General features: G+C 35.3%; 1 long non-coding RNA gene across 1 annotated transcript; it reads right to left on the reverse strand.

Annotated features, from left to right (window-relative positions):
- Positions 1–8,671: 8,671 nt before the first annotated feature.
- On the reverse strand, positions 8,672–10,010 carry LOC130569382 (uncharacterized). Its single transcript, XR_008964821.1, has 3 exons — positions 9,828–10,010; positions 9,398–9,433; positions 8,672–9,104 (listed from the first exon to the last, which is right to left on the reverse strand). It is a non-coding gene; the product is annotated as an uncharacterized LOC130569382 (long non-coding RNA).
- Positions 10,011–14,685: the final 4,675 nt, after the last annotated feature.

Raw genomic sequence — 14,685 nt, forward strand, 5'->3', positions numbered from 1 at the left:
TAAGAATAGGCCAAAGTTTGGTTTGTGGTCCCTGCTATGTGAACACACATTTTAAAATCATGCACATGATTAGAAAAGGCTAAATGTTATTTTGAAAAAATTCAGCAAGCTTTTTATTCTTTTAAATGTATTAATATTGATATTATATTAATTGGAGACAAAACTATCATTCAATAACTATTCATTCCATAACATCCTAAATCACTGAAATCTTTTGAAAATGTAATGTTGTTGTGTTTTCCATCCAAACAAACTGCAGCTGCTCTGTGTGTTTATTGTGCAGTCTCGCCCTCCACAGTACTGTGGCGCTGTTGGCCCAATGTAGCAGCGTCAATGCATGTGGCGCTTTCGTTAGTAATATGTGTGTTTAACTTTTTCCAGCTCTGCGCAGACCGATCACCTTATGACAAAACGCATACGGCATTAGAATAGCATTTCTAAAGCATACAGGGCAGTCAGTTCACAAATAGCTCTCACTGTGCTTTGATGTCATACGCTGTTCCGTCTGCGATCAAACATCTGACTGGCACTCACGAGGTGTACGAGTTTTCACCGGTGTCCTCTCGCGCCATAGGCGGGAATTCAAAATAACGGATGGCAACAACCTCTCGACTGTCCCATTGGAGGTAAGTAAAGTAAAAATATATAAATAACTGAAATATATTAACTATATACTATTTATACAAATGTGTACTCAGTACTCTGACACGTCTAATTGTATGGCCGTTTTTGGCTGTTTAAACCGTTTACTTATTTTATACAGTGTAGACAGCGCTTGTTTTAGCCGAGATGCTAACGAATATAAGTTAATGATGAAGCTTGTGGGGCTAACGTTAAATTGGTGTTAAATGACAAACAATGACTTTTAGCTATTCTGTTCACTTTTAGTGAATGTATAGCTCTTTTTTTTTCTTGTTGTTTGTGTTGAATGGTTTCCCCACCCATGTTACATAAATTGCCTGTAATTAAATATTTTTATCATATTCAGTTCTGTTTTTATCCTTTTTCCTCAGAATTTTCAGTATTTTCCAGTTGAGTAGACAAAAAAAGTAAGTATTATATTTATTATGATATTTTTATTGTTATGTTATTTGTTATATTTGCACATGTAAAAACACTCACTGACTAGGGTTGTCACGGTACCATAAAGATGTCTTACGATACTATACCAGCTGAAGTATCTCGATACCAAGTAGTATCACGATGCTGTGCCATATAATTCAAATCTATACACAAAAACACAGATTTAGATTGAACATTTTGTATTTACTATAGTAAACTGTATTATACTTTGCACTAGAATATGTTGTTGTATTAACTGTAGTAATTTGATAAATTGTAGCAAATACGTTTACATTTAGTCATTTGTAAATACTGTAGTATACTTAAATATTTACTATGATAAGACTCAAAAACACTAGTATCTATGAGTTTTAGTAGTTTACTGTAGTAAATACTAAAGTACACTAGATCATTTTTCACGTAGGAACTAATTCAAATGTTGGACAAATTTAATTGATACAGCAGTCTTTATAAAGGGAAATATTAGGCTTACTTTAAATGCAGAACTAACACGGCCAGTAGGTGGCGTCAATTTTCCACTGAGTTAGTGAATCATTTAACCAACTCGTTCAAATCGCCAATTTGAATCATCAACTCGCCTGAGACATTTAAAACACACATTCATTTAGGAGATAAACACCGCAAAAAGGCAGTTGTAAGTGTTCAAATAAATATTAATGCGCATATGCAACATTAACTACGGTACTACGATACTACCGGTATTTTGAAGCTTTAGCATCGCGATGCTACCGTAGCACCGGAACACCGTGCAACCCTATCACTGACAATGAAAAAATCGGAATAAAGTGGATTGTTGATATAAATAGCCTACTGTACTCCTTAACCATAGACCAAAGCAGTGACTAACAGGCATTGTAATATTTTGTTTATTGTTACATTTGTAAACCAATTTGTGATGTGCTAAATGATTAAATGTAATGTTTTGAGACGTTATCTTAATCCCTCTTTTTTGTATCCATGTCTTATTCCCAGGGACACCCAAGGCCAACAGACCCAGCTCCAGCCCGCCCTAATGCTCATCCTTGCACTGCCTAGGACACCTAAGGCCAACAGGCACAGCTCCTGTTCTCTTTTTTCCATAAATACATATCTACTTTAGCAATACAAAATTGTGAAATGCACTATAGAAATTATTTTGACTTTGGATCCTCACACCACCTGGTAATAGCAGGAAACCCATTTGGAGAGAACAGCATTGTTTTTTTCTTGCTTGCATGGATTTGCTTTTTGGCAAATTACAACTTTACCATGGGTGTAGGCCTTGCTATGAGAGACTACTTTTTTGCTGGACTTTTTTACAATTGTACATTTGTACAAAGTACCTGAAATATTTCTGTATTTATATTTAAAGTTAAGGCAAATTATTTGGTTAGTTTTGTTAAGATGTTGTTTTCATTTATAACAATATCACCAACACAGTATTAATTATACATTTGATTTCATGAATTTAGAATTGTAATGTACAATATTTACTATTTTGTGAATATTTATTCAATGTAAATTGTTGTTGTTTATCAATAAACTGTTTGCTTTGTATTTGCTTTTAGTATTTCTGCATATTAAAATATTGTGAATAGCAAATATAAACTGAAATGGTGCCTTGAAGCACCCAAGATGGTTCCAGACCATTTTAATAAGAGGGATCCGCAAGAAGCCTTGAGGGTTCCTCAGAGAACCGCCCTTCGTGAAGCGGTGCCTTGAGTTTCCCCTGAGGGTTCCGCCGGCGTGGCAATGTGAAGAACCCCAAATGGTTCCTCAAAGAACCTTTCATTTTTACAGTGTGGATGATGTCCCAGAACTGAAAATTGCCAATATTCTTCCAAACATCTTTCTCTGTGTTCATCAGAACAAATAAATTGATACAGGTTTGAAACAACCTGAGGGTGAGTAAATGATGACATAATTTTCATTTTTGGGTGAATATCCTTTAAGGCTATGTCCCAGATTAAAATGAAAGTTTTAACTGTTTTAACTGAAAATAACTTGCCTTGACATATGTTAAAATATGTCTGTGCTTTTATTTTTTCTCAATATGCACACAAGTAATTTTTTTTTATATAAAAGCAATTTAAATATCCTATTTTAAGTAAGGCATAGTCCTGGCTTAAGCTAAACCTTGTCTGTGAAACCGTCCCATAGCAATTATGTTGTTGCTACTAAAACCATCTATACACTGTCATAGACTGATCTATATAGTAACCTATAACACCTTATCCTGTTGGGGCTATATAACGTAGGATCAGAGAGTAGCTGTTTTAAATATGTTTTTAACAAATGTTTTTGTCATCCAAAGAGACCCATAATGATGATTTATTAGAGATCTTTGGAAGTTCTAGAATTTAATGTCTTCTGTCTCAAGCGCCAAAGCATGTGACAACTTAATGCTTTGGCGTTAAGTTGATAAAAAAAAGATTAAAAAAAAAAAAAAAAGTTGTAAGAAACTTAAAAATAAAATAGGGCAGTTGTGGCCTAATGGTTAGAGAGTCGGACTCGTGACCAGAAGGTTGCCGGTTCGATTCCCAGGGCCGGCGGGTATCAACTGAGGTGCCCTTGAGCAAGGCACCTTATCCCTACTTGCTCCCCAGGCGCTGCAGTGATAGCTGCCCACTGCTCCGGGGGTACGTGTGTTCACTACTCTCTGGATGGGTTAAATGCAGAGGTCACATTTCGTTGCCTTGTACCTTCGTACATGTGCAATGACAATAAATTGAATCTAAATTTAAATCTAAAAACTTCATCACCAGGTCTGTGTCTGTTGGTTAATGACACTTTTTATCTTTACCATGGGGATCATAAATTTCTGCCTGTAGTTTTGCAAGTGTATTCACTGAGTGTGTAGCCCACCACATGGGGCGTGGGATCTATGATGTCTAATGCCAAAAAAAGCCTTTATGTATTAAGTATTTTAAAGCCATTGCAATAATTCCAAATTACTTTTTATTTTTTCATATTGCAAAAAAAATCTGTTTTTAAGAGGTGGATTGAGGAATTCAAACAATTAAAAAAATCTATAATAAAAATAAAATATCTGATGTCAACAGTGTCCTTGGTTTTCAATTGTGTCTGAAATTAAATCAAATTAGTGATTCATTTTAAAATATGGGCCTGACAATTCTTCAAGAAATGTTCACAGACAACTAATTTTTTTACTAAACTTAACAAAAGATGAGCAGGCCAGTGCCCTTTGAACTGTGTATCATGAGTCAATAAGTCCAAAGTTTTAAAAGGAACTAGACTGCGGGGTCATAGAGACAATCATTCTTTATGAAGTCAATCACAGTATCCAACAGTATGCTACTGTGGGCTCTGAAATAAAGTGTCGAAATGAGTTTCTCTATCATTCCCTAAATCACATAAAAAATTCCACGATCCAATACCATCATGGAAATTCGATTTCAACCAAGCAATACCTTCTGGTCTGGTGTACTGAAAGACACCAGATTTCATTGTTCTTTCTTGCAATAACCAAAAATTAAAAAGTGAGCCTGGAAAACAACAATAAAAACAATTTGACCCGTGTGAAGCGAAATCTTGGATTTTTGTCCTATGGATTGTTTTAAATAAACCTCCATAGCTCTTCCCTAGCACATGCACAAGCCTTCCTTGTTTATTACCATCTCCTCCCTTCACACATTAACACAGCAATTTAATTTCAGCCTGGGTGGAATAATTTGCCAGCTCCGCAACATTCCAGGAGCCAAATTTGTTTTATGGCCCTATATGGCAACAGACCCCATGACCCCTCTAATTACACAGAGTCAATATCGTTGCATTCTAATCTTATTCCAATCACAAACAATAGCTCACAACCATGAATTCATGCCTCTAGACTAAGAATCTCCTTTTAATCTCATCAGGACCACAATGTTACCATTTTTGCACTGCTTCTAAAATGCTTTCACTAGAGTGCTTTTTCATGCATAAAATGTGGTCATTTTTCTACACCTTTGCAATAGTAAATAAATTGGCAGCTTTTTTGCACAACACAATTTTTTAAATATTTTTTTAATATTGCTTTTATTGTTGAAACACTGTTGCTATGACATGCAGAACACCATCCTTATAGAGTTCAGTGATTGATAATGAGTGAACCAGTCGATAGCAGGAGACTCTGACTTTATTAACGTCTTAAATTAGACATACAGATCAATATCCACTCTGACATCCTGCCAATGAATGGGATCATCTGACACAGTGACACGCAATGGCAGACGGTCACCCAAATTTGACAGAAAGAATATTAGACCCTAACAACTGAAGATGAAGGTTGAAACAGACAGTATATGTTGGGATGTCTTTCTCAGAATGCTTCATGTTTATAGGAAGTCATTATTTTGTGTGAATTGTGTTTTAGAGGATATAGAGTAAAAACAGGCAATTTTTGTATTTTAAAAGTATTTTTCAAAATTGTTTATTTAATAAAAATTTGGGCTAGTGTACAGTGCATATTTGGATCTAGTATAATTCTGTAAGCAACGGATGGCAAGTAACATAAGACAAATATCCCTGCACTTGTACATTATCCTTCTATCATAATCACAGTCGGATTCAACGTGGTATTGGATTAATGGAGCGAAACACAAAAGCAAATCGCTTACCATACTATCACTGGATTAACAAAGAATACTCTGAAGTAGATCCCCTATTAAGGACCAAACATTTTAGCTCTAAGCATAGTAAAAGCACACCTGTTCATTTGGATCAGATGTGCTTACAGTAATAAACACGTATCAGAAATCTATCCCAGACTGAAAAACAGAAACAATAACACATTAGGAGTTAGTTCACAGAAAAACTGGCTTTTGTTCTGAAATGTCATAATAATTTGGTCTATATGGTCTATTATGTTCTTTTTTTTCTTTCTTTTTTTTGACACAAAATGTTTGTTTTTGCTACAGCTACAAAAATGTACTGTACCAGTATCAAACATTTGTTGGCTTATTACATATATGTAATGTAAATCCTGCTATTTTCAAAACTAATAAACATAGTATATATTTTGTTCTATGTCTTAAAAAATAATTTTCAATGCAATTGTCTTAAGATGAATGATAATGGTTTCATTTAATGTGTATTTTAATTCTTTTTTATTTTCTTCCTGGAAGAAGATACTTGGACCTGACAGCTAATTGGATTCTCTTTATCCGGATGGAGTGATTTAGCTTTCTGCACTGTGTGTGAGATATTTGCTCATTAGTGTAATTAATGCCACTAATTAGATGACCATCATTAATACAAGTCTAATGACAACGGCATGAGCAACAAAGACTTAATTAACAGCATCTGCTCTCAAATGAATTCCATAGGCAAATATGGCTTACATCCAGACCCATGATAAAGACATGAAATCATGATACAAAATTATGTATTCATGTACTCGCGTGTTCATCTGAAATGTCTAATAACATGGTTTACAGCGAAACGAAAGGCCAAGTATCCTTTGAAGTACAAGAGTTTAATAAAAGATTAAATCAAATGCGATACTAAAGATTAAATTCTAATCTGGGATAAACTATCTAGTGGTACGAAAGAATGTTTATTTGCACAAGTCATATGAGTCAAGCTCGAAAGAAACAAGAGTCTTAAGGAAGATGTCTGTTTCCCAGCATGCACTTGAATTATGTTATTAATGAAAACTGCAAGGACAACCAACAGCAGTGATATGTGAGCAAATCAGAAAGCATATTTTAATTCAATACGCAGGTGTGCTATCAGGCGGTATGCTTGATTTAAAGGCTGCAATTGGCCATCACTGCAAAGTATTCATTAAGTCGCACCATCACCCTCGTAAATCAACGAGTTGTCAATAAATGTAGCCTTTAAATATGAATAAGATGGGCTCCTTTCTTCATAAAAAACCCATCCCCCAGTGCTAGTTTTCTGTATTTGTCATTTTCGCACAGCCCTGATTTATGCCACACAATCATCTACTCAGCGTTTTTTTAGTAGGCCATTTAACAAATCGCCAGTGAAGAATGACACATAATATAGAAGACCGTTGTCTTTTTTATTGACTAGTGCGTGTCAAGAGCTTTATATCCTGTAGCGCAAAAAATATGTGTATTCGGTGCTGCAACAAAATCTACTGTTTTATACTGTATTGCTACATGACATACTGTAAAAAAAAACTATTTTTGTTGGTTCAACTTAAAAAAATAAGTTACCTGGTTGCCTTAAAATGTTTGAGTTAGTTCAACTTAAAATTATTAGTTAATTCAATTAATTTCTTAGTTGACTAATATTGAATTAACAAGTTTCAACTTTAAACACAACATTTCTTTTTTCTGCTTCATTACTCCCTGGACCAGAGTCACAAAATACATTTTTTAATCTTTATTGCATGTAATGCTAATTTTCACATGTAAGGTGTTGGTAAATTACCATTATTCATTTGGCTGTCAGTTTGCAATCTCGACAAAGCTGATGTGAAAGAAGGGTCAAATCCCTGTGGGGTAAGTGACCTGTCGGATAAAGACTCACGGAGGCCAGCTGGACTTTAACTTGGTGTCAAGGACCCTTCTCATTGTGGATTTACATAACAACGTAACAGACTGTATTCATTAGAATCAAGCAGCCATGTGAGTGATGTGTATGCTGTCAGGCATCTGAACCTGAAGCTGTAATTGACCCCTGTAAAGTGATACTGTGACTGATTTCACATTTAACTCAATATCAATGTTGTGGTGTTTTACTTAGTACAAATTCTGAAAACAAACTGCAATAGGAACACAGACAATAGATCACTTCAGAAGACGTAAACAATGCTAATCCAGACAATTTTCCTCCTTCAGTTTTTTAACACAGACGTTTAAACAAAATACATCCAGCAGAGCATTCATAACCAAATCAAATTGTTAAATGAACATCTTAAAGATTGGTTTTGTTTTTCAGGAAGTGGAAAAAACACTGTACTTTTTAAATGATTAAATACTGTATTGTCAAAGTTGAGAAGGACTTTTCAATACATTTTATTGGTTGGATATTTGCAAAACCCAGTGACAAACATAAAGGATGACTAATAATAATGATTTATGGCAAAAATTAAAAATCATGAAATTGGAGATATGAGGTTTCAGAAGGACAGCAGTGATATGTGAGCTTCTGGACCAGTGTTTACATCATGCGAAGTGGTCAATACAGATCTGGAACATTCTTAAAAAATAGATAACCGTTGACAATTTTGAACACTGACAAAAACACTTAAGTATCACCTGCACTGTAAAAATTAAAGGTACTTTGAGGAACCATTAGGGGTTCTTCACATTGCCACTCCAGCTGAACCGTCAGGGGAAACTCAAGGCACCGCTTAATGAAGTGCGGTTCTCTGAGGAACCCTCAAGGCTTCTTGGGGATCCCTTTTATTAAAGTGGTCTGGAACCATCTTCGGTGCTTCAAGGCACCATTCACAGTTTATATTTGCTATTCACAATATTTTAATAAGCAGAAATACTAAATCAAATACAACAGTTTATTGATAACAACAATTTACATTGAATAAATATTTACAGAATGGTCAATATTGAACATTACCATTCTAAATTCATGAAATCACATGTATAATTAATATTGTGTTGGTGATATTGTTATAAATGAAAAGTCTTTATCTTAACAAAACTAACCAAATAATTTGCCTTAATTTTAAATATACTTTACATACAGAAATATTTCAGGTACTTTGTACAAATGTACAATTGTAAAAAAGTCCAGCAAAAAAGTAATGTCTCATAGCAAGGCCAACACCCATGTTAAGGTTGTAATTTGCCAAAAAGAAAATCCTTGCGAGCTAGAGAAAACAATGCTGTTCTCTCCAAATGGGTTTCCTGCTATTACCAGGTGGTGTGAGGATCCATGTAGTCAAAGTCAAAATTATTTCTATAGTACATTTCACAATTTTGCATTGCTAAAGTAGATATGTATTTATGGCAAAAAGAGAACAGGAGCTGCGCCTGTTGGCCTTAGGTGTCCCAGGCAGTGCAAGGATGAGCATCAGGGTGGGCTGGGTCTGTTGGCCTTGGGTGTCCCTGGTAATAAGACATGGAGACCAAAAAGAGGGATTTAGATAACGTCTCATAAAACATTACATTTAATCATTTAGCAGATCACAAATTGGTTTACAAATGTAACAATAAACAAAATATTACAATGCCTGAAAGTCACTGTTTTGGTCTATGGTTAAGGAGTTCAATAGGCTATTTATAGCAACAACTGTAATAATCCACTTTATTCAGATTTTCCATTGTCAATTAGTATTTTTACATGTGCAAATATAACAAATAACATAATAATGAAAAATCACAATAAATATAATACTTACATTTTTTTGCTGCTCAACTGGAAAATACTGAAAATTCTGAGTTAAAAGGATAAAAACAGAACTGAATGATAAAAACATTTAATTACAGACAATTTATGTAAAATGGGTGGGAAAACCATTCAACACAAACATCAATAAGTTAAAAAAAGAGCTATACATTCACTAAAAGTGAACATAATAGCTAAAAGTGGCTAAAAGTCATTGTTTGTTATTTAACACTAACGTTACGCATTTAATGTTAGCCCCACAAGCTTCATCTTAACTTATATTCGTTATCATCTCGGCTAAAACATGCGCTGCCTACACTGTGTAAATAAATGGTTTAAACAGCCAAAAGCGGCCATACAATTAGACGTGTCAGAGTATACATTTATATAAATAGTGTATGGTTAGTATATTTAAGTTATTTATATATTTTGACTTTACTTACATCCAATGGGACAGTCGAGAGGTTGTTGCGATCCGTTATTTTGAATTCCCGCCTGTCGCGCGAGCGGAACAACACCGGTGAACACTCGTGCCACTGATGTTTGATCGCAGACGGATCGGCGACATCAAAGCACAGTGAGAGCTATTTGTGAACTGACTGCTCTGTATGCTTTAGAGATGTTATTCTAAGTCCGTACACTCTTTGTCATAAGGTGATCGGTCTGCGCAGAGCTGGAAAAAGTTAAACACACATGCTAACGAAAGCGCCACATGGCACAAGCATTGACGCTGAGACATTGGGCCAACAGCGCCACAGTACTGTGGAGGGCGAGACTGCACAATAAACACACAGAGCAGCTGCAGTTTGTTTGGACGGAAAGCACAACAACGTTTACATTTTCAAAAGATTTCAGTGACTTAGGATCTACTCATAGAATAAAAATGTTTATTTATAATATATTAATATAATTAATTATATAATACAAATAAGAAATATAAAATAATCAAAAAGCTTTCTGAAATTTTTCAAAATAACATTTAGCCTTTTCTAATCATGTGCATGATTTTAAAATGTGTGTTCACTTAGCAGGGGCCAAAAACCAAATTTTGGGCTATTCTTATTCTCATAAAACATCAAAATGATCAGACACTAAAAATCCCTATTTCATGCAGAATTTTTTGGGGTTCCTCCAGATACTGTCTTGTACAAGAGAGATTCTCCAGGAACCACTTACAAGTTTACAGATCTTACAAGAACCATTTTTTAGAATTTGAGTTCCTTCAATAACCCGCAAAGCACTTTGAGGTCCCAGTGTAGTGAAAAGGTGACTCCAGAACTTCACAAATGAATGTGGGGTTATTCAAGAATCTTCTAGGTTCCTTGAAGAACCACAAAGACTGTAGATGGTTCCACCATAACCCTTTAATTGAGAAAAAGAGCTTTGGAGCACTTAAAATACCGTTTAAGGTTCTTTGAGTACACAACAGGATATTTGAGGCACTTTTTCTTTTTACTGTGTGGTTTTGGTACCTTTTTGGTATGTGAGAGCAATGGAGAAAGCCATGGGTTGGGTGCAAGAACTCTAAATAAAACCTCTTTAGCCATCAGCATTTGTCAAAATATGATGATACTGAAATTTTCATTTAAACAAAGAATTAACAAAAACTTTTTTGATATTTTTTTATTTAAAGAATGACCCTACCATTATACCTGCAATTAGCTGTTTATAGCTAATTTTTATAATATTATATGCCAATTTAAGCCCTGTTTTTGAGTTTGAGGCATAATATTATCTATAATCTATATGTTTTACAGTTTTTCTCGATTGCTAACACACAATTCATGAAACAACTCACCATTTTCTGACAACTATAAACACATTCTCAGAACAATACACCAACTTGTACAAACCCCACACACAAACAGTCTCAATTTGCAAAGGTTTATCCATGTTCTCATTCAGAAAACACAAACACACAATATAACGAACTGAAGTGTCAATATGTAAACTCAAATAGCACACATTTGTCCATCAGTAAACATTCAGTTGCAAAACTGATGACACACCAATCAGAATCTCAGGATAATATCAATAGGAGCACAGGTAATTGTGCATCCTAGAATCATCTACTGGGCTTTATACTACTTACTGTAAACATACAGTATAATTACAGTACACACTTTATATGAGAGAAATTTCTCTATTCTGTATCCAGTAAACTGTAGCACAATTTTTGCAGAAAATACGGAATACTTTTACAAAATTGGGCCAAAGGTGCAGAGGATGCCATATTTTTTACATTGCCTCCTATTGACAAATCGCTTCACTGTATTGTTTCCTTTATCGTCTCTGTAAGTCGCTTTGGATAAAAGCATCTGCTAAATGCCTGAATGTAAATGTTATTTGTGCAGTACCGTATTGTGTTGCATGACCAGTTTATATTGTTCTTTGGTTTTTGAACTTCTATTGTCTTGTAAGATCATCTTCATCTACTTTACAGTAGTGTATTTTTTTTTCCCTAAAGCTCATTCTTGCACTTTGCTCTATGTGCACTCTTTTATGTTGTATATTCTAATAAACACTAAGCTGTCAAATTATTCTTGAATCCTACTAAGAGTTTTAGTAACAGTTTTGAATTGATCTCACCAGTGTCTAAGACTATGTTGCAGTGTGGGTGATTTTGAGGGCTTGTAAGTCATGTCTGTGTAACGGAGGCCAGCTAGTGAAGAGCTGTGCAGTGTGTAAACCTCACTCCCCGACCAACAGAGACGCTCTAGCGACAGACGCTAGATGCGGTCTTTAGCCTCCTCGTTAGAGCGCCCTTCTCCCATCCGGACCGTCGCCGGTCGAGGCCCGTGCAGAGCGGTGCAAGTGGGACCGGTTACATCTGCAGGAAAAGTTTGGTTTTTCAGCAAGTTTGAATGGTTTTGAGAAGAGAGCTTCATTGTGACCTGAAAATAGGATGTTTGGGGAATTGGGTGAGATGTTATGGATTTGTGTTTACTGTTTTGAGAATACGAGGCATAATTTCAAGAAATGTGTTTAAGCAATCGTAAAAAACTGTAATACATTAGGCCTATGGCAAGCATCAAACATACTCTAAAAAATGCTGGGTTATTTCAAAGTAGCTTTGGGTCAAAGATGGACAAATCCATTTGTTGGGTTATAAATTAACTAGGGATGTAACGATTCACCGTGAGCCGGTTGAAAATCGATTATAATGTGTGACGATTCAAACCGGTTGAGGTGTGAACTGAATCGCGATACATTTTTTGAACAGCAGGGGCCGCCATGTTCACTGCAAACCTACACGTGGACATGCTGATATTTCTTAAATGCAAAAAATCCAAGAAAAGCACAGACAGTATTAGTTTGTTTATATTAAAGAGACTTTTTCTATTATTAATTTGTTATAAAATTGCAGTTTAGTTTTGTTATTTAAAATAAAAGATAATTTTATTATACAAAGAAACGTGAAGCATTTAAGAAATAATGCAAGGGAAGTTGTTAATTTCTAATTTGTTTCAACTCATTTTGTAAAAATAAATCGTGAGTAAATCGTGAGTAAATCGTGAATAAATCGCATCGTGAGATCAGAATCGTGAATCGCATCGCATCGTGAGCTGAGTGAATCGTTACATCCCTAAAATTAACCAATGCTGGGTTGTTTTAACCCATTGTTGGGTAAAATATAAACATTTTCTGGGTTAATTTAAAGGCGCAGTTCTTAAAAATCAGCGGCCACTAGCGTTGTATTATAGTTTTGCAACGAATCTCGGAGTCATTTGCCCACCCCTCCCTTTCGAATTACGACGGTGGCCGCAACAGTAAAAAAAGATGTCGTCTACTGAGACAGCGGATAGCAGTGATACAAGCAGGTAAGGCAATATATTAACGTAATTAATCATTTAACATGTATTCTATTGCGAAAGTTACTGTTACAATTCTATAATTAGATATATTTCTTGTGTGCTATCTAGTACACGCTGAGAGTAGTGAAGTAACTAAAGTTAGCTAATCGTAAATAGCAACGCTGTTCAAAGCGTTTGATCTGACATTGACATAGGCAGTTAGGTGTAAGTTAGTAGACGTTTGTCTCCCCCCTTTGTAAAGTCAGGAACAACCGGAGTACGTACCGCAGGGACGGAAAAACATTATTATTCGGAGGTTATATGGCCATTTGTATAAAATGCTAACGTTACCGTTTCAACAAAACAGGTGTTTGGTAAACATTGAAAAAGTGGAAACATTGAAAATGTTGAATTATCTTACCAGTCTAGCAGAAAACAGGCAACTTCGGCGTCGCCTTGAAAACATTTGTCTTTCAACAGTGCCTTCCATCTGGTAATAGATACACCGATGTTTATCCTGGATTTATGCCGCCGTTTGTCTCTAATTCATCTGGCAGCATCACGTTTGCGCTTCTTTGACGACGGCGATTGACGCTCTGTCGGCGCTTGTGCACAATACGCATGGTCCTCCATTTTATCAAAACTTCTAAGACAGAACAATAAATTGCTTCAGTTAGACGACGACGACTACTCCTCCTTCTCTCCGTACTACGACTTACTACTTTGTGCGTCTTCAACTCAGTGATGACGCAAGCTGCGTCTAAAAACACACACGAAGAAAAACATATACGAAACAAATACGAAACGCGCTCTGTAGAGCTGTTTGTCCGTTAGAGCTTACTGTACAAAACATGGCTGCGCAACATAACAAATTTCATGTAGATAGGCCTATGTAGATACAACTGGTTTATTCTAAGGTAATAAAAACATAACTTTTCATTACGTAAGGTTTTTATACACATCTAAAGACACAGTTTTGTATGTTATATTGCATTTCTGTTAATAGATCATACAAAACATCCCGCACTGTACCTTTAACCAAACCGTTGGGTTTGTCCATTTTTGACACAACGTTGGGTTGAAATAACCCAACATGCTGTAATAATTTAGAAAAGGTCGACACAATGGTAATATGTGACCCTGGATCACAAAACCAGTCTTAAGTAGCACGGGAACATTTTTAGTAAAAGACAAAAATACATTGTGTGGGTCAAAATTATTGATTTTTCTTTTATGTCAAAAATCATTAGGTTATTAAGTAAAGATCATGTTCCATGAAGATATTTTGTAAATTTCCTACCTTAAATATATAAAAACTTTATTTTTGTGAGTGGATGGTCTGCCACAGTGCCCCTGATTAACAACTTCAAACGCAATTTTCTCAATATTTTGATTTTTTTGCGCTCTCAGATTTTTAAACGGCTGTATCTCAGCCAGATATTGTCCTATTCTAACAGCTCATATATCTATAGAACGTTTATTTATTCAGCTTTCAGATTATGTAAAA

Source organism: Triplophysa rosa, linkage group LG18 (assembly GCF_024868665.1).
Source record: "Triplophysa rosa linkage group LG18, Trosa_1v2, whole genome shotgun sequence".
NCBI classification, from domain to species: Eukaryota; Metazoa; Chordata; class Actinopteri; order Cypriniformes; family Nemacheilidae; genus Triplophysa; species Triplophysa rosa.